This window comes from Arachis ipaensis, chromosome B9 (genome assembly GCF_059453495.1).
Source record: "Arachis ipaensis isolate K30076 ecotype BB chromosome B9, ASM5945349v1, whole genome shotgun sequence".
Lineage (NCBI taxonomy): Eukaryota > Viridiplantae > Streptophyta > Magnoliopsida > Fabales > Fabaceae > Arachis > Arachis ipaensis.
The window spans coordinates 119,839,596-119,859,529 of NC_142444.1; positions in this window are offsets into that span (position 1 = coordinate 119,839,596).

Sequence of the window (19,934 nt, forward strand, 5' to 3'; positions counted from 1 at the left end):
GATGAATGAGCATTTTTTCTATAAATTAAAAATGATGTATGACTTTCAGGAATTTTATTGCCGCAAGACAATTTTTCTATCACAAAATTGTATACGATTTTCAACAATATTAATTTTATATTTGATAAAATAACGTTATTTATTAGATATATATTAATTGTTAATAGAGTGATACATTATATACTATTAATATTTATTTTTAATGTAATTAAATATTTTAATATTAAATGTAATTATTAAAATCAATTAAAGAATCAAAAGGCGCGGGAGAAGTCACCAAAAAAAAAAAGGCGCGGGAGAGAGTAAAAGCTAAATGTGATTAATTATATTAACTATTGTAAAAAAAAAGAAATATTTTAGCTGCTTTTGGTTCCCCATTTGGTTCCCAAAGTTTTCCGTTTAATAATTCTGCTTCTTTTAATTCATGCAAACATACCATGTAAAAAATAATACATGATCATGTGTGAAGTGGCATTATTAAAATATAAGATTAATAATATCATTTTCCTATACTTGTATAGTTTGGCCCAACACCAATAATAAATGATTAAGATTTGTTGTCCCACATCTATGAATGCCATCAAGTTTTTATCTCTAGACAACAGGATACTTTAAATTAAGATTAGTTTGATAAAACTTTATTTTACTTTTTAAAAATAATTTATAAAAATTAATTTTCTAAAATTCTCGTATCTATGTTTAGTAAATTAAATTAAAAATAATTTTAATAAATATAAATAATAATAATTGTATTTAATAAAATAATTTTTAAAATTTAAAAATATTATATATAATAAACATAAATATAAGAACTAAATTTAAAAATTAATTAATTTATAAGATTATATTAAAATTTTTTATTTTGATAACTACATATTAATTTTAAATTTTTTTATCATAAATACTTTTAAAAATATTTTTATCTTTTAAAAATTACAAAGTATTTATTTAAGGGTAAGACCTATCAATTTGATCTTTATCTATTTTTACTAAAGGTAACACAATTTCTTACTTAAAAAAATATTTTGATCCACAATCATATTATTTTGGGATATATGAATTTTTTTATTAAAAAATTATTAAAATAATAATAATAAAATAATAAAAAAATTTTAATGATAGAATCAACTAATATTATTATTATAACTTTTATTTATCTTTATCATTGTACTTTTATTTTTACTAGTTTTATTGTACAATCATATCCTATCATTATCATCATTATTATTTTTTCTACTACCATTAATGACAACATACACCGAAACTATCAACAATATCATCATTTTCTTCTTCTTTTTTTTTTTATTTGATGTTTTTTTAAGGTGCTGGTACTGTATCATTTTTTTTTCTTGTGATATTATTTTAAACAATGCTTCTTTTCTCACCATAAAAGAAATTTTTCAAAAAATAAACTTATTAATAATTTGTGAGAATTTAAAATCTCACAAATGTTAAATAATCTCTCTCCCAAAATTAATTTTTTTATTATTTAACAAATATTTTAATAAAAAGATTCATATTGTTTTAAAATAATAAGGGGCCGAAGTGTCTATTTTTTTTTGTAAGAAACCGCATTATATCTTTTGTGAAAATGAACATAGATAGAATTGAGTATTTATTTTTAGGTTTAGTTTGATAAAATTTTTTGAAGAGGTGTTTGTGTTTTTTAAAAGTACAAATTTCTCCTTTTGTATTTGATAAAACAAAAAAATTATCTATCTTAGGATTTGAACTTGTGTAAAATGGTCTAATAATATTTACAGTGTGACTTGGATACCATATATATAAGAAATTTAATAAACCTATTGATTGAACTTTAAAAAGACAAAAAATAATTTGAAAAATAAAGGTTGTTTTGTACTTAAAAAAAATGGGTAAAATATTAAATTAGTCTCTTACGTTTGAGTGTAATCTTATTTTGATCTTTAAGATTTAAATTGTTCTATTTGAATTTAAAAAAGTTTCATTTAGCTTTAATGTAGTCCCACCGTGAGGTCTAAGTTAAATAATTAACGGAATATCCTACATGACAGCAGTACAAGAACAAGATCGATAATTTAGAAAACAAGTACAAGCTCTAGAGGTACAAAATCAACCGTGGATGCATCAATACATTTATTTATCATTCTTTTTACAATCTAAATGAAAAATTTTCTATAAAACTAAAGAGAATGATAAATAAATATATTGATACATTCATGTTTGATTTTGTGCCTTTGAAGTTTATACTTGTTCTTTAGATTATCGACTTTGTTCTTATACTACTGTTATGTAGGACATTCCATTAATTATTTAACTTTGACCTCATGGTGGGACTACATTGAAACTAAATGAAACTATTTTAGATTCAAATAGAACACTTTAAACTTTAAGAACCAAAACAGGATTACGTCCAAACATAGAGGACCAATTTAGTACTTTACCCTAAAAAAAATTATGCACACTTTGTCTCAAGCCAGTGTGAAACTTTGATATGCATTAAACATTTTGTCACTTTAATTTTTTATTGGACAAGAAAAAGAGGCATCTAACATGTTCTTGCCTTGGCATATTACAACCTACTTTCTTTAGAATTTTTTATTTAAATAATTTTTAAAACTTGTGTAAGTTTTTATAAATTTATTATGTTTTATATTTTTTAATGAAAGTTTGCCCATATTTTACTGACAAGTAAGCGAAAACAAGAAGATAATGTATTAAATGGTAAGTTTAATAAAATTTACACTGGTTTTTTTATTTAAATAAAAAGCCACTTTTTAACCAAACTTTTAATCAATAGCTATTTGAACTTTGCTAATTAATCATAGTAGCTAAATAAATATATTAAAACCGCGTAACTATAGTCTCTATGTTTATATTCTACGATAATAAGTTCCACATTGAGTTTAATTAAACTAGTAAACATTCCAAGCATAGAGTCCTTGGTAGCCCCCACCATGGCTTTCCACTGTCCCAAACTCTACCAACATTTGGAATAACATTATTGTGGATGAAGATACTCTTGATATATATATATATATATATATGCAGTAGGACAGGACCGTCGTTAACTATAAACTATATATTAGTACGTAATAATCATGACTAACTTCTCAATTATAATTAACTAATTGATTGCTTATAGCCCATTGTATATATGTCTCTTCATACATAAGCGAGTATTAACTTAGGATTCTTCTGACTCATTAATTTTATGTTGTAGACTACTATGGTGGGTGTGAACAAAGGTAAGAGAATAAAAATATTTTCAAGTTGTTATTGAAGGATCCTTCAACTACTTAAACATCAAAACATAGACGAGCATTTACAGAGTAGTTGTAATATTCTTTTAATTAAATAAATATTAAAAAAATACATTAATGTCTACAATAGGCATCTGATAAAAAGGCTTCTAGAAGTAGGTTTCTATCTACAATTTTCCAGGGCATACCGGCGAAATGAATTTTACTCTATTCATTTATTCTCGTGAGATTGGTCAAGTTCACTTTTGGTACCTGCGAATTGGACTGGCATATTTTACCTCATATGAAATGGCAGAAGGGTACTTCGAAAAGGCTTTTTTAGCAAATACATACGTATTTTTCATAATGTATACTCATTTGTTAAAATGCATTATGTTAGGAAGAGGTATTCACACTCTTATAAGGTATGCTTCGTTTTCCTCTCTAACTGATGTGAAATCTTACAATATATAGAAAATAATTCAATAATGGTAAAATTGGATAATAATCTTAATTTATTTCAATTTCAATTAATCAAAATTTGTTTTAATTATCTCTAATAAAATAATTTCTGAAATTGAAACTGTAAATAACTATATGATTTGAAATTTGATCATAATAAGACTTTTCAAAATTTTTAGGTCTTACAAGAGTCATAGTTGATAGCACATGTTAAGTGTTTTATTAGTAGTAAGGGTTGTGTGCCGCTAGGGTTTTTTTTTGCTCCGTTCGTGTTTGCTTGCTTTGTTAGAACTTATGTGATAGAGTTCGACTGTGCCGACAGGTCAACGTTTTTCTTTTGGTCAGAGATAGTGATCAACAGTGTTTGTAACAATAGCTACGTTTTCTTTCTGGGGACCATGGAGAATGACGACGAGAATGACATTCCGATCCATAGAAGAGGACAATTTCAGGAGCGGTCTCAAAGAGTGTCTGAACAGCTTGGTTGGAAGCTCTTTGCAGATAAAACCTTCTCTATCAGAACAATGGAGGGAGTATTTCATGCAATCTGGGGACGACCTAATGGCATCCGAGTAAGCAAAATTGGACATAACTACTTCCAATTTTTCTTTGAGAAGGAGATTAATGTTATGAGAGTGGAGAAAGACTCTCTATGGCTGTTCAAAGATTTTGTGCTACACACACGAAGATGAATGCTTGAAACAGATGGGTCACGCAAGAAATTAACAAATACCCTGTGTGGATCCAATTCTGGGGGCTCCTTGAATATTACAAGACAACAGAGGTTGGGAGGAATCTAGGAAACAAAATTAGAACAATTTCGGATGTGGATTTGTTTAATGTCAAAGGCAGAGAAACGAAAATTGTGAAAGCTAAAATTTAACTGGATGCTGGGAAGAGGGTGAAAGACTGCTTAAAAGTTGCTAAACCTGATAAAACTATGATTGAGATTGCTCTCCGATATGAAAAAGCTGGAATAATTTACACATATTGTGCAAGAATTGGGCATGCACATAGAAATTATCATGTGTTATTAAAGGATACCAATAATAAAAAGTAGGCTCAAAACATGGTGGGTGAGTGGATAAAAGCAACTCCAATAGAAACTAGAGTGGAACAAAAAGAGGAGGTGAATAATGCATCTTATCAAGAAAAACCAGTTGCGGGCTATATAAGAAAGAAGAAACCAATCCCATATTGCCTCGATGAATCTTTCTTTGGACTTAGTATCCAGGAAACCAATGCAAACAAGGAGAATGAAGCACCGCATTATGACCACATACAAGCCGTCAGTAAAGAAAGTGAATTTGCGGTCCAGAAAAAAAATTGTCTAAAAATGCCACTTAAGGAATTGGATGAAAAGAGCACAAGCCAGACAGGGGAGAAAACTAGTATGAAGAAGTCAGAAAAGTTTCACAAGATTAAAAACTTAGTAAGAAATAATGGAGGAGAAATTCCAAAGGTAATAGGGGAAAGAGAGGTGCAAATGCGGTGGAGGAGGAAGTGAGCTCAAAGAGGATATGTCTTAGTGAAGGAGAATTGTTGAGATAGTGGGGGGTGCCAACCGTTCAATGGCACCCAAGTCACCATGATGTTGATTGTATGAAATTGCCAGAATTTGGGGAGACCCTTAATAGTCCACTGTCTTAAAGGGATGAGCAAATTCTACTCCCTCGAAGTTGTTTTTCTATGTAAAACAAAAAATCAACCTCAAATTGTGGAAAAGAAACTTCGATCATGTGGATTTAGAGATTGAAAGCTGATTGAATATTTAACTAATTTTTGGAACTTGTAGCTCAATTGAATATTTCTTGTGACAAGGTGGTGATCTTAGGGAACTTTAATGCAATCAGGTGTCAAAGTGAGAAACAGGGAGGTAATGCAAAATTTTCTAGCTCTATAGAAAATTTCAATCATTTTATTAATGATAACTCTCTCATAGACTTGGGGATGATAGGACAGCCATTCACATGAACTAATAGGCGCACTGGTAATGAATTAATCGATGAGAGATTGGATAGAATACTAGTGGAGGAACATTGATGGGAGAAGTATAGTGCAGCAATCGTGAGAAGGCTCTCTAAAAATGGATCAGACTACTCTCCATTATTATTAAACACTGATTCGGCAAGGTGGCCAACCAAGAGGCGATTTAAATTTAAAGAGTGGTGCGTGCGAAAGGAGTGACGTCCGACAAATCATTGAAGATACTTGGAAGAGACAGATTGTGGGCTCACCAATATATATTTTAGCACAGAAGTTAAAGGACTACAGACATAAGTTGTTCCAATGGCAACTCCAGAATAACATCAATTCCAAAAAAGAAATTAAGAATGTCCTAATGCAGACTAAAAGCCGAAGGAGTCCGTGAAGGAAGAGATATTAATGAGTTAGAAAAGCAGCTGGAGGCGGCCTATGCGAAGGAAGAAATGTTATTGGAAGGAAAAATCGAGACAAAATTTTTTCACCAAAAATTCCATGCTAGAAACAGGAAAAATAAGATATGGGGACTAACAAGGAATGATGGTACTGTTGCATCTACCCCTAAAGACATGGCAAAGGTAGCTAAAGAGTATTTTAAAAACATTTTTTTCTCGACAAATGATGATGATTCAGATCATCTTTTTGAAGACTTCCAACCTATGATTACAGAGACTATGAACATAAAATTGTTGAGGTTTGTCAGTAATTGAGGAAATTAAGAGAGCATCTTTCGATATTTGTTCTACGAGTTCTCTGGGAGATGATAGCTTCATGGTAAAATATTTTTAAAATTATTAGAATATTGTGGGTGAAGATGTCTATAAGGTCGTTCAAAGATTTTTTGGAGGAGGTAAAATGTTGAAAGGAATAAATCACATCCAAATTTGTCTAATTCCATGACTCAGGTGAGACCAATAAGTTTGTCTACAATTTTTTACAAGATCATTTCTAAAGTGATGGTGCATAGAATAAAAAATTTTATGAATATAATTGTGAGCCCAAATCAAAGTACTTTCTTGAAAGGTAGATTAATTTCGGACAATATCTTTGTAGCCCATGAATGTATGTATTATTTGAAGAATAAAAAGAGAGGGTTAGAGTATGAAATGGCTCTAAAGCCTGATATGAGTAAGGCTTATGATAGAGTTGAATGACACTTATAGTTTATGATGAAAAAAAATGGGTTTTGATAAAAAAAAAATGAATTTCTTAGATTAGGGAGTTAGTCTCTACTGTTTCTTATTCTATTTTTGTGAAAAGTCAACCATAAGGCTATTTCAGGCCATCAAGGAGGATCTGACAAGGGGTCTCCCTTATCACCTTATATTTTTTTAATTTGTGTAGAAGATTTTTCCTTCATGCTACATAAAGCAGAACAAAACAGAGCAATACAAGGAATTCAAATACATAGAATATGTCCAGCAGTTAACCACTTACTTTTTGCGAACAATTCGATCTTATTCAGCAAGGCCTTCTCAAACTCATGTAATAACAACTTAGCTCTCCTCCTACAATATGAAAGCATAAGCGGGCAAAAAATCAACCTCAACAATTCAGCAGTATTTTTCAGCAACAACACACCTCCTAATATTAGAAAAGAACTTGCTGAAGTATTGCAGATCAATCACATAAGAGTTCAGGATAAGTACCTTGGATTACCATCAATTGTCCAACGATCTAAAAAGGCTACCTTTGGTGTAATTAAGAAAAAAGTTCAAAAAAAAGTCCAAGCTTAAAAAAGAAACTTACTCTCTGGTGGGGGAAGACATATATTGATCAAAGCAGTAGGTGAGGCGATTCTAGTATACACCTTGTCATGTTTCAAACTTCCTGACAATTTGCTGGACAATATTCACTGAATTCTAAATCAATTCTGGTGGGATCAGAAAGAGAATGAGAGGAAGATGGCCTGGATTAGTTGGAAAACGATGTCACGACCAAAGTCTAAAGGTGTCTTGGCTTCAAAGACCTGAGGGCTCATAACTTGGTGCTATTAAGGAAGCAGTTATGGCATGTGACAACCAAACTAAATTCATTGCTTGCACGACTACTAAAAGAATACTATTACAAAGTCTCAACGGCTCTAACAATAGAAAAAGGTGTTCAACCATAGTGGGGTGGCGAAACCTTCTTGAAGAGATCAGTTGTAGAGAAGAGACTCAGATGGAGCATTGGGTCTGGTGATATGGTGAATATTTTCAACGATCTATGGCTCCCTCCTCCTTATCCTTTTACCATTAATTTGATCAATCAATTTTTTCGTAGTGTTCACCGAGTAAAAGATTTGCTCGATGAAAATAGAAGCTGGAACGGCCACTGATTGAAGATTTACTTCCTACAAACACTTGGAGAGGATTAAAGGTGTCTCGCTAAATAACTCAGGTATTGATTCTTTGATTTGGACATGAAACAAAAGTGGATTATACGATGTCTCATCTGGTTATAAGATTGCATATAGTTTTTAATATCCCCAAATTGATCAATGCCTTGCTCTCATGCAAAATAAAGTATTATGGAACTTGATTTAGAGATTGAAGACGCCAACAAAGATACAAATTTTTGTATGGAGAATGGCGCATGAGAAGCTTCCGGTGCTTAGCAACATCTATAAAAGATTCTCAACTACTGCTCCTCTTTGTCCCAAATGCTAGATAGAGCCAGAAACAATAATACATTGCTTAACAAGATGCCCAATAGCAGAGACAGTTTGAAAGGAGTACACGATGATGGGAGGTGAATCTGAGATATACGAAATTAAATTTGCTTCATGGTGGATGAGAAGAGTAAGGGTAGTAAGATATGGTAGGGATGAAACGAGGAAGCTAGAAGGAGATGCTATACTGCTTTGAAATCTGTGGAAGGCCCGCAATTTGTTCATCTTTGAAAAAAAGGAATCAGCAGCTTCAGACATCATTGTCGCAATGAGGAAGCTTTGTGAAGAGTTAGAAAGGAGTAGAAATTAATGAATATTCATGACCTAAGTTACTTTTCCTTTCCTTAAGATTTTTTCTCATTTCTTTTACACTTTAAAAGTGTATTGTGGGAGAACCCCTTTTGTTCTGTTTTTGTCCCTATGGACACTTGTAATCCTGTCAATTTTTATGGAATATAATTTATCGCTTTGAAAAAAAAAGTCATAGTTGTAATGTTCCAAAAATTCATCTCTCGTAAATTTTGATAAAATTACATTACGAGTTAAGTACGAATTTAGTTCACATAATTTTGGTCAAAAAATAAAATCATCCCTAAAGATTTTTTGCTTTCAACATCATCCCTAACATTAAATTTTGTTTTAAAATCTTCCTTCATTAATTTTTGAATAAAAAATACCCTTCTTCTTCCCACTCACTATCATTCTCAGGTTCCCAATTTTTTTTTTATTTTTTTCTAATTCTTCCACAAAAAAGTCTTTCCAATCAAGCCTAAACAAAAACTGACCCAAAATCAGAACCTAAAATCAAATTCGGAATCAAAATACTAATCCTCCTTCAAGAGCACTCAAATTCAAAACCTCATCGTAGTCCCTTCTTTCACCTTCTTTCTTCCTCTCTTCATCTGTTTACCACTACACACTTTGCCATCCTTTCAATCTACAAACCCCAAAAACGACCATCTCCATTCACCAACTACCACTATCTCATCCTTCAAGGACGTCATTAGCTCCTTTGACGCCCAAGTATTTGATGTTGGCAGTAGCCCACCGCCACCTCAAGTCGCATGTAAGCCTGGTGTTCACTACCCAAAATTGCATCGGCTTCGAATTATCTCTGCCGATGATAATGCACTTGTGAAAGTGTGAGACCTTGTCACTGGTGATTCTTCGGTGATGACGCTGCTGTCGTCATTGTTGTTGTTGGAGTTCACACTGGATTCTGCCTCTACCATGAGCTGGTGTTATTTCTGTCATTGAAGTTGATGTTGAAGGATTACCATGTATTCATAACACGCAGCGGAAGAAAAGAAAGTAATCATAAAGATCTATTTTGTGCTTAAATTTTATTCAAATAAACAATATATAGATCAGATCTAAATACCTGTATACGCTAGTAAAAATCACTTTCTCCTTCGATGGTACGAAGGTGCTATGCGTATCCATACCGAGACCAACCTTTGCTGTCAACTCCTTGACCAACGGACATCTGATCTAAATTGAGAAACCTCTTGCAACTCTTTACACGCCATAAAATTCTTCTCCAAGAATTAGGCTCACACACGTTTATGTGTGTAGAGGTAAAAGAATAAAACTCTTGTGTTTTTATTCTCATCTTTTTTCTCTACTCTTGGCATACATATATATAGTATGAGATTTGTTACTGATTTTAAATTTGAATCTTTCAAATTTATGAAACATATCATAATTAAATTTGAAATAGAATCAGTTAGGATTTTATCCAAATTTATAATTCAAATTTAGAAATAGAATAACTAATTATTCTCAAATCTCATTTAGTATTTTCAATTATCATACTATTATTATATTCTTGGTGCTAGCAAAGAATAAAATAATAATATTATATTTGAATTACTATAATTATTTATTTGATCAAATCAAAATAATAATTAAATAATTCTAAAGCAAAGATTAGAACATTCGTTAGTGTATGATCCCACATGTTCAATACTAAGTGGGTAGTAAATTAGTCATACTAAATTTACTAATCAAAGTTGGCGTCTAACAACACTCCTTAACGACCTGATAGTATGAAGTAATATATTTTTACTAAGAACCCGAGAAGAATAAAGTATAGTTCATTCTATCTTTCCAACTCTTGGTTAACATTTAGAGTACGGTTTAATTGTCAAACTCTAACTTGTTGCCATTATTATAATGAACTATGAATAACTTAAGAAACTTATTTCTTCATTCATTCAATCTCCTTGGTCAAGGTTTTATTTATCTCAGTTATTATAATCATAGAGCTCAAACTCTTTACCCAGAGTTGACAGATTCTTTATTGACTAATCATTAATTGTACAAGTATTTAAATCATACTCAATGTCCATTCAACTAGCATCCTAGGGTATTAGGTGTCCGAAATCAAAGTATAATAAATACATTATCAATTACTATGATAGTCGCAAGTCAAAGGAACTTTATTACTATGTTCATTTTGAGAATATCATATTCACAAATATGCGGTAATTATTATAACTATTAGGAATTCTCAAAGTGAGTCAGTTTAATGGTCATATCTATATATATATATATATATAATTTAATAAATGAGATCCATTAATTTTTATCTAATGAAGACCATTATATATATATTGATCTTTCTAGATTATCATGTCTTTTTTAATAATCCTATGACCAAGAATAATTTAGATTAAATTATAAAAGATTTATCTCTCAATATTATGATGATCACTATCATAATGATAAATTTCTAAATTTAACCAAAAACCTTATTATATTAACATTTTAATATAATAACAATATCATATTATTTGACACATAATTAATTGAATTATGATCATACTATTTATTTCCAACAATGTCATTGTTGGAGAGAGAAAGACAAAGAAAGAGAATTTCACAATTGAAGTTACAGTTGTTGTCATCACTATTATCGCTTCTTTAGCTTCTTCCTCTTTCTTTCTCTGGTTAATCTCTCTCTCTCCACTCTCTCCACACAGAAAAAGAGTAATTTTGTCCTTAGCAAAGTTTGTGACTGCAGAAAATGGTTTTAAAATAAAATAAATAGTAAAAATTATTTTAAACATAAAATTTTTTTAAGAATAATTTTAATTTTCGATTAATAAAATCACAGGAATTAAAATTGTACTTAATTCTTATATTATTTTATATTTTATGGAATATGTTAAATTTAAGGGATGTTTCTGAATTTTTTAAATGAGAATAAAGATATATGTATTACTTTAAAAGTGGTAGTATGCCTTTAAACACGAAAAAAAAAAGTAAAATATAACAAAAATCAAAAATAAAAAGAGGGAAAAAAAAAGAAAGAGAAACAAAAGGTAGAAGGACATCTTAGAGGATCTCATTCTTGTTTTGTGTGAAAGAATGTTTAAATGTTTAGAAAAATTTAATGTACAAACATCATTACTTTTTAAACGTTAAAATCCCGGTTTCAAACATTGTTTAAAAATATATTTTAAATAATAAAAGCTTAAATTTACTTTTCATGTCAAAAAATTATCCTTTAACTAACAATTATATTATATATAAACAAAAAAATTAATTATTAAATTAATTATTCGTATAAAATATATATTAAAAATAGTTATATATATATATATATATATATATATATATATTTGTGTTAGTAACCAATCTTTATGTACACATAAAATTTTTGTTTAACCAAATAAAGTTAATTTTTTTAATTTTGAACATGTCATCAAAGTTTAGTCAATTAAGAATTTAATAACTAACCTGGTAAAATTCACATGACATGAAACTGGAATAAAGTTACCAATGTTTTACGACTACGGATAATTCAATTATCAGATCAAAACTAACTCAATTCGATTTAATTGATTTTGTACTCATCGAATAATTGGATTTGATTAAATCTGACCTTAATTAATTCTGCTATTAATTTTATAATTGTAGAATTTGAATTAATCTGATTATCCGATTAATGTTATATTATATTATAAAATTAAAATATATATACTAATTTTATCACCTTACCCCCCCCCCCCAAAAAAAAATTCTTTAGTAATCAGTAGTCACCACCCTGTGTTCTCCTCTCTTGTCAGTTTATTTTGTGATGCTTAAAGAACTTAATAACTAACATTATGTGGTTTATTTTACGATATTTTTTTGTACAATTTTAAATATTTAAAAATGTTCAAACTATGAATATTAGATGTTTTTTTTAAGTATAAATATGATGATATATTTTAGTTTGTAATTCACCTATTTTTTGTTTTTTATTTTTTATTTTTACTGTTACATATTATAGAAAGTTTTTTTTTTCTGAATTTTTTCTACTTTTTCTAAATTTAATTTTTAATCAAATGCTTGATTATCCGAATTAATCTAACTTGAATTTAATCAGTTTAGATTGGTTTAAATTCACTTAAAAAAACCTCTTATTCGATCTATCCTGAACCAATTAATTTTTATTGATTCGATTCTTATTTTTTTTCTAAACTCAAACTAATCGGACCAGTGTACATCCCAAACTAAAGTTTTCATATTGCTTAAGGATAACACCGTGGCATTAGAAGAGTTTGAATATCCTTCCGCGCACTATATGAGCTAGGTACGAGTGAACTTTGATCCATATTATAAATATAATTAAGACATTGTTTAAGAACAAGTCGTTAACATTTTCAACTAGTGATATTTAAGGGAATCTTACAAAATGTCTCCAAAAGAATTATTGCAAATAACACTTTCCATTTCTTTTATAATTAAAATAAGTTTAGCTCCAAGAAAAATATTATATGAAAGATAAAAAATAATTAAAGCTTATACTACGAAATGGACACAATTAAAAAGAACTACACACATCATCATTTTTGCATGAATTTATTTTTATAGAGATATAATCATTTATGTATTTTATTCTAGCAGTTTAAATTTTTAAGAGAAATAATTTCATAACACATTTAAAATATTAAAAATTTAGAAACATGTGATCACTTTTTCAATTTTAATAAATCCATCAAAAGCATCCTTTGACGACTAGTTCATTTGTTACCACTGCTTCAGTTTAAATTCTTATCCATTACTTCAATCATTTTCGAAATGATCCGATGGCAGATCAGATCATCCTAGAGGGGGAAATTAAGTTTCTTAATTTAAGATATATTTTGTATAATATAAAATAGAAGAGAGTACTATAATTTTCTTAATATGCCCAAATAAGTTGATCTTTTCAATCAATCATTGATCAATAGTAAACGTAACTGTTGACTAGTATTTTCATATGTAATAAAAATTTTAGCCGACATGTTAACATAGCTTAATAAGTCACCTTACACATTGAATTATTCAATTAAGTAGTGCTGCTTGTGATAGATAGGTTGTGCCTACCTAATAAATTTTCTTCCTCTTCTTGTGTCCCTACTCGCACACACTATTCTCCAGGTATTACGTTTTTGACCACAGGACCACTTAAAGTTTGACCAGGTTTTTATTGACCTTACAACAAAATATAGATATAATAATAATAACTAATTAGGACCACTACTCTTAAAAATTCCCTTAGCTAATAAAAATACATAATGTGGTGTAAAATGTGGAATATGGGATTATCTAAAATTAGAGTCACTGTCCAAATTAGATAAGGATATGCATGGGATTTCCCTGCACCAAAAATTGGCTTCTTGTATTCTTTTGTGATTAAGACCCCATTGAGGATTTCTGAACTCTAAAAGACGAAAAGAGTATGTTTTTATTTTTGGACAAGTCCATCTTCGCCAAGTTCTCTTAGAATATGTGGCCAAGATGATATGAATCCAATGGATACTTATCATTGAGGTAGGTTAGAAAGAAACAATCCAAGATGGGGTTAAGGAAGGGATGTTGACATGGCAAGGGCACAGCTAGGGTTTGAGATGTTTCTTGCTCTTAGGCGATGTGACCTGTCTCTAAGTAATCACCATGCCCTAAAAAGCTATATAGTTATGATATGAAAATGATGTAGTCCTTCATCATCTATCATGTGCTCTGCTGGAGAAGCTTCAAGATTTGCTGTATGTTACACCCTCTCTTGCAACCCCATTTTTCTTAAAAAAAATAAAATAAAAATATTTCTTACAATATTTACCATCCATAAATAATTCGTTTTTGCGTATTTGAAAATTGTTATATGTATAAAGTATAATTCACACTTTCAAGACATTCGAGATATAACTATTCATGTGTCTTTTTTTATTAATTTAAGATTTTGAGAAAAAATTGTATCATGATATGATATGAGAGTTTCTATAATTGAAAAAAAGTATAAAGCAAATAAAAAAGATAAAAGAATGCCTATGCAAAATTTATGCAAGGCCAAAAGTAACTTTTGTGTGAGAGATGTATTAGAAATATAATTATTAATGATATAAAATTAAAAATATAATTATTTATATATTTTTTATTAATTTAATTAATTTTTTTTAAAATAGCTTTATTATATGATATTAAACTTTTATATATGAAACGTTTAGAATTTAATTTTTATAAAACCCTAAAATAAAAGTTTATACAAAAATTCATGTAAATTCAAAATAAAACTTTTATGTAAAACGAACGTACTAAAAATATAATTATTTATATCTCCTCCTATCACTTTAAATATTTAAGAAAAAAAATTTCATGGCACTCATATCATAAAGAGGCCTCTAGTACTTCATCATATATGGCCTCGGTGGTTCTTTGTATTTGCATTCCAATTTCGTTGCTAATGTTCACATTATTTTCCTTGCCAAATTAAAGCCCGCAGGAATTGTATACTAGCTCCACTAGCATTTTCATTTTTGGCATAATCTATTAATTTTAACTTGAAATATGTATATACATTGGCATGGGATAGAAATGATTTCATGTGCTTTTATTCCATGATAATTAATCCAAGATGCGATAGCAATTGTTTAATTACTATACAACATGTTATAATTGTTCACTAAAATGCATGTGCTAATAGCTTAATGGAAGGTTCCTAGAAGAGAATCTACCCCATTAAAAAAATATGAGTGATAAAAATATATAATATATGCATTTCTGTCGGGCCTTGGCGATGTCCGAAGAATTATTTTATTTTGCTTTCTAACATCCAACGAATTTAATTAAATGGAAAAGGAAGGGGAAATAGCAAGATGAAAAGAACATGGAGATCTTAGACGAAATTGCATTTAAACTTTTGTGGCGGTTATTATGTCTTAGAAGAATTTTATACATGAAAACTATAGAGAGTAGTATGAAGACTGACCTAAATTCTGTTAAGGCTATATTTAATTTTGAAAACAGAATAAGATAAAAAAAATAGGATATAAAAATTAATTTTTTTATATTTTATTTAGTAATAAACAAAAATAAATAAAAAAAATATAATAATAAAAATTATAATTATAAAAATTTGATAAAAATAATGAAAGAAAAATAAAAAATAAATTATATTTTTTGTTAGTGTCTTTGTCTCTTTTTTATCAGAAAGGATATAAAATACGTTAATTCACTGTCTCTGGATATAATATCTCTGTCCATATTTTATCTATTAAACATAATTTTGTGTCTATGTTCCTATCTCAGTGTCCCGTAACTATAAATAAATGCATCGTTAATGGCAGTTCAAGAATTTCCAAAATTGACATATGAAAAATAACAGACTTTGCATTACTTGTATCACAAGTCAACTGATGTATGTGTGTTTGTAACCATGCAGTATATAAGGGAATTCTCCCTATCACTTGTAACAACAATCAATAAAATACTCAATGAATGAATTGATACTTCAAATTCTCATCATCTTTATTTTCTCTTTACTCTCTTTTGTTCTTTTTTTAGTCTCTTTTTTTACAATGTAGCTTCTCTTACATGGTATTCAGAGCTTAGTATTTAGATCCATAGCTTTAGTCACCACCACTTCTGCAAATTCTAAAACGCTTTTTAGTTCTATGCTTGATAAACTTATTAACAATTTTTTAACATGGCAACAACAAGCAATGTTCACCATCAGAGGTCATAATCTTTAAGAACATCTATTTAGATAACGTTCCTCAACAATTTGCTTCTAATGAAGCGAAATTGGCTAGTACAGTCTCTTTAACTTTAAATGGATGCTACAAGATTACAATTTAAGCTCATGGTTGTTAGCTTTTGTTGATGCTTCATTCAAAAACAAATTAGTTCATTGTACTTCTGCATTTGAAATCTGGGATAAAATCTGGGATAAAATCCAGAAACATTTTGTTTCTTCTACTAAAACCATCATTAAACAACTTAGAACTCAAATAAAAGGGATAAAAAAGTTTAATCTTTCTGCAACTGAACAAAATCAAGAATCTTGTTGAACCTTTTTTTGTTATAGGATATGATGTTTCAACTGAAGATCACGTTTCTGCAATCTGTGATAGCTTGCTTGAAGATTTCTCAAATTGTATTACAACAATTCAAGCAAAACATGAACTCTAGAAATTGGGTGAAATTGAAGCTATGATCATATCTCTTGTATAGATGCTTGAAAGGTTTCACTACATACAAGAAAAACGTTGAGTATCGTCGGATTTGTCGTCGAACGTTAACGGAGAGATTTTTCGTCGGATTAGGTAGCAAATTCGTAATCTTAAAATATTACCGTCGGAATAATATTTCCAGCGATAACGTTCAACGGTAATATTTGGAGGGAAAAAAGAAATTTTTGCGCACTCACTACCATCGGATTTATCGGTAGAAAGATCCGACGGTAACAAAGTTTAGTGAAATGCTGCGTTTTCGGTACACATAAAATGTTACTGTCGAATTAATTCGACGATAAATCCGATGGTAACAGTACCCGAAATAAAAGTGTGAACGTTGTCTCCCCCATTTTGAATTTCACACTCTCTCTCTTCATCTCCACCCTTTCTCTCTCATCACTACTACCACCTCCGTTCCTTGCCCTTCCTGTTGCTGCTGAGAGCACCGCCGTCGCCACCCCCTCTTTCTTCTCCTTCTTTCCCTGCCCCTCTCTCTCTCCTTCGCTGTCACCACCATCTGTCATCACCACCATCTACTGTCACCACCATCTACCGCCATAGCAACTTTGACGACCACTACTGCAACATCCACGTCTTCCCTTATTTCTGTGGTTCTTCATTAAGGTTTAATGAACAAATCTTTTCCAATTCAATTAATTTAGTTTAGTTTAAGTAGAATTTTTATTTTAATTTTGAATCGGTTTCAAAGTTAGTTCAGTTTAGTTTTCTAATATTAGTGTATTTAGGTTGATTAAGTTAGGTTAGATTCAATACATTAGGTTTTGAATAGTTGAAGTGTTTGAAATTATCTAATTATATTAATTACTACGTTGATGAATATTTTGCTAAGAAATTATTGCTGAGATTGTTTGATAATTGTTTAATTTTAGTTTAATTTAGTTTAGGTTTGAGTAGAATTAGAATTTTATTTTTGAATAATCAGTTTCAAAGTTAGTTAAGTTTGATTTTTTAATTTTAGTGTATTTAGGTTGATTAAGTTATGTTTGATTCAATACATTAGATTTTGAATGCCTGAAGTGTTTGAAATTGTCTAATTGTGTTAATTGCTGCGTTGGTGACTGTTTTACTGAGATTGTTGCTGAGATTGTTTGATAATTTTTTAATTTTAGTTTAATTTAGTTTAGGTTTGAGTAGAATTAGAATTTTAATTTTGAATCAGTTTCGAAGTTAGTTTAGTTTAGTTTTCTAATCTTAGTGGATTTAGGTTGATTAAGTTATGTTTGATTTAATACATTAGATTTTGAATGCTTGAAGTGTTTGTAACTGTCTAATTATGTTAATTGCTATTAATTGCTACGTTGATGACTGTTTTATTGAAAAATTTTTGCTGAGATTATTTGATAATTTGATGATACATGCAGACACGATGACAGGAAGAGGTGCTGTTGATCAAGCTACTAGTCGTGGTCGTAACTGTGGTTGGGGTAGAGGGAAGGTTTCTTTTGGTGCCCCGGGATTTTTGGATCCTCTCTCTTTACTCCGACCACCCCAGTCACGCCACACGTTGCGGGTTTAGCAGACTAGCCATTCATCATGGTCCTTAATCCCATCTACGTGCCTCCATCCACGGCGGGACGCAACCTCCGAATGCTTAGCAGCCCACATCCACGGCGATGCTAACTCCAACGACGGATGCCACGGTTCCAGAGTCTAGCCACAGAAGTGAGGCAGCAACTAATGCCCCTCCACCACCTCCATCCACACGGTTACGCATTTGGCCTGATGGCAGCACGGAATAAGTAACACGTTCAATGCTCATGGATTTTCTATTTATGGTTATCGCTGAAAGTGCCTGAATTATTTCTACTTTAGTTGATTTAAGTGTTAATTGGTGGTTATTATTTTCTAATTTTAATGATTATATATGATTCCTGTTGTTGCTGAAATTTTTTGAAAATTGATTCCTGTTTAGTAGATTTAGGTTTATTTGAATTGCTGGTCAATATTTTCTAGTTTTATTGATTATGATTTCTGTTATTTCTGAAAGTTTCTGAAAATTGATTCCTGTTTAGTGGATTTAGGTTGGTTTGGATTTCTGGTTTTTGTTTTTTAGTTTTAATGATTATGATTCCTGTTTTTTAGATTTAATGATTAGGGTTGATTCTTGTTTATGGGTTGTTATTAGGTTTTGCCAAACTCGAACGTGTATACTCAAGAGATGACCAATGTCATCAAGATGATGTACAACTAGTCTTGGCCCAACTACACGAAGATCCCTGCTGAGACCAGGAAGTGCTAGTTTAAGAAATGGGTGATAATTACTTTCATTGTTTCAGCTTCAAACATTTTTAGCTAGTTTATATCCTCTATCTTACTTAACTAATTTTAAAGCTTCTTTGTTGTAGATGTACTTCATTTGGGATGCTGAGCATGACCGGGCGATCCGGAGGATATTTGACCATAGAATGGGTCAGCGGCTCTAGCAGATGCTGGATGATGTTCGTCATGGGCAAGACCAACAGACAGGATGGCTCTGACTAGAGGTAAATAAGGGCCTGTTAAGCAGCCTTTGTCAGGCTCTGCCACCAGTCGAGCCGTCCAGCCCGAGGAAGGTATGGATTTTAGGCTGCAGGTGCAGGAGCTCCAGCGCAACCTTCACCAGCAAGCTCAGGAGCTTAACGATTATTGGGAGAAATATCAGGAGATCCTCACCCACGTGATATCTATGGATGAGCTCAAGTTAGAGTTTAGGGAGTCGCTGGAGCGGATGCAGTATATGGAGGCTCAGATGCAAGTGTACCAAGCCTAGATGCACGCCGCTGGCATCGACCCTGCTGGTGGCACACGGACATCGTCACCACCTTCTGCGCCGCTGACTTAGGACCACGGGACTAACGAAGACTATGACTACCTGGATCTATAGATATTAATTTTTTGTTTTATTGTTTCATTGTATTTATTTGATGTATGTAACACCCTACCGCACAGAGCTTTACGCTTAAGTTGTAAAACAGAGGTGGTGAGGTATTACAACCTCTAAAATAAAAAAAAAATATACATAGCAATAGTTGAAAGGAGTTAATAGTCGAGGAGCATTGAAGAAAAGTTTAAACAAAAGTCGCAAAATAAAAAGCGTAACGCTCACGTAAACAGAAACTTGCGTACGAA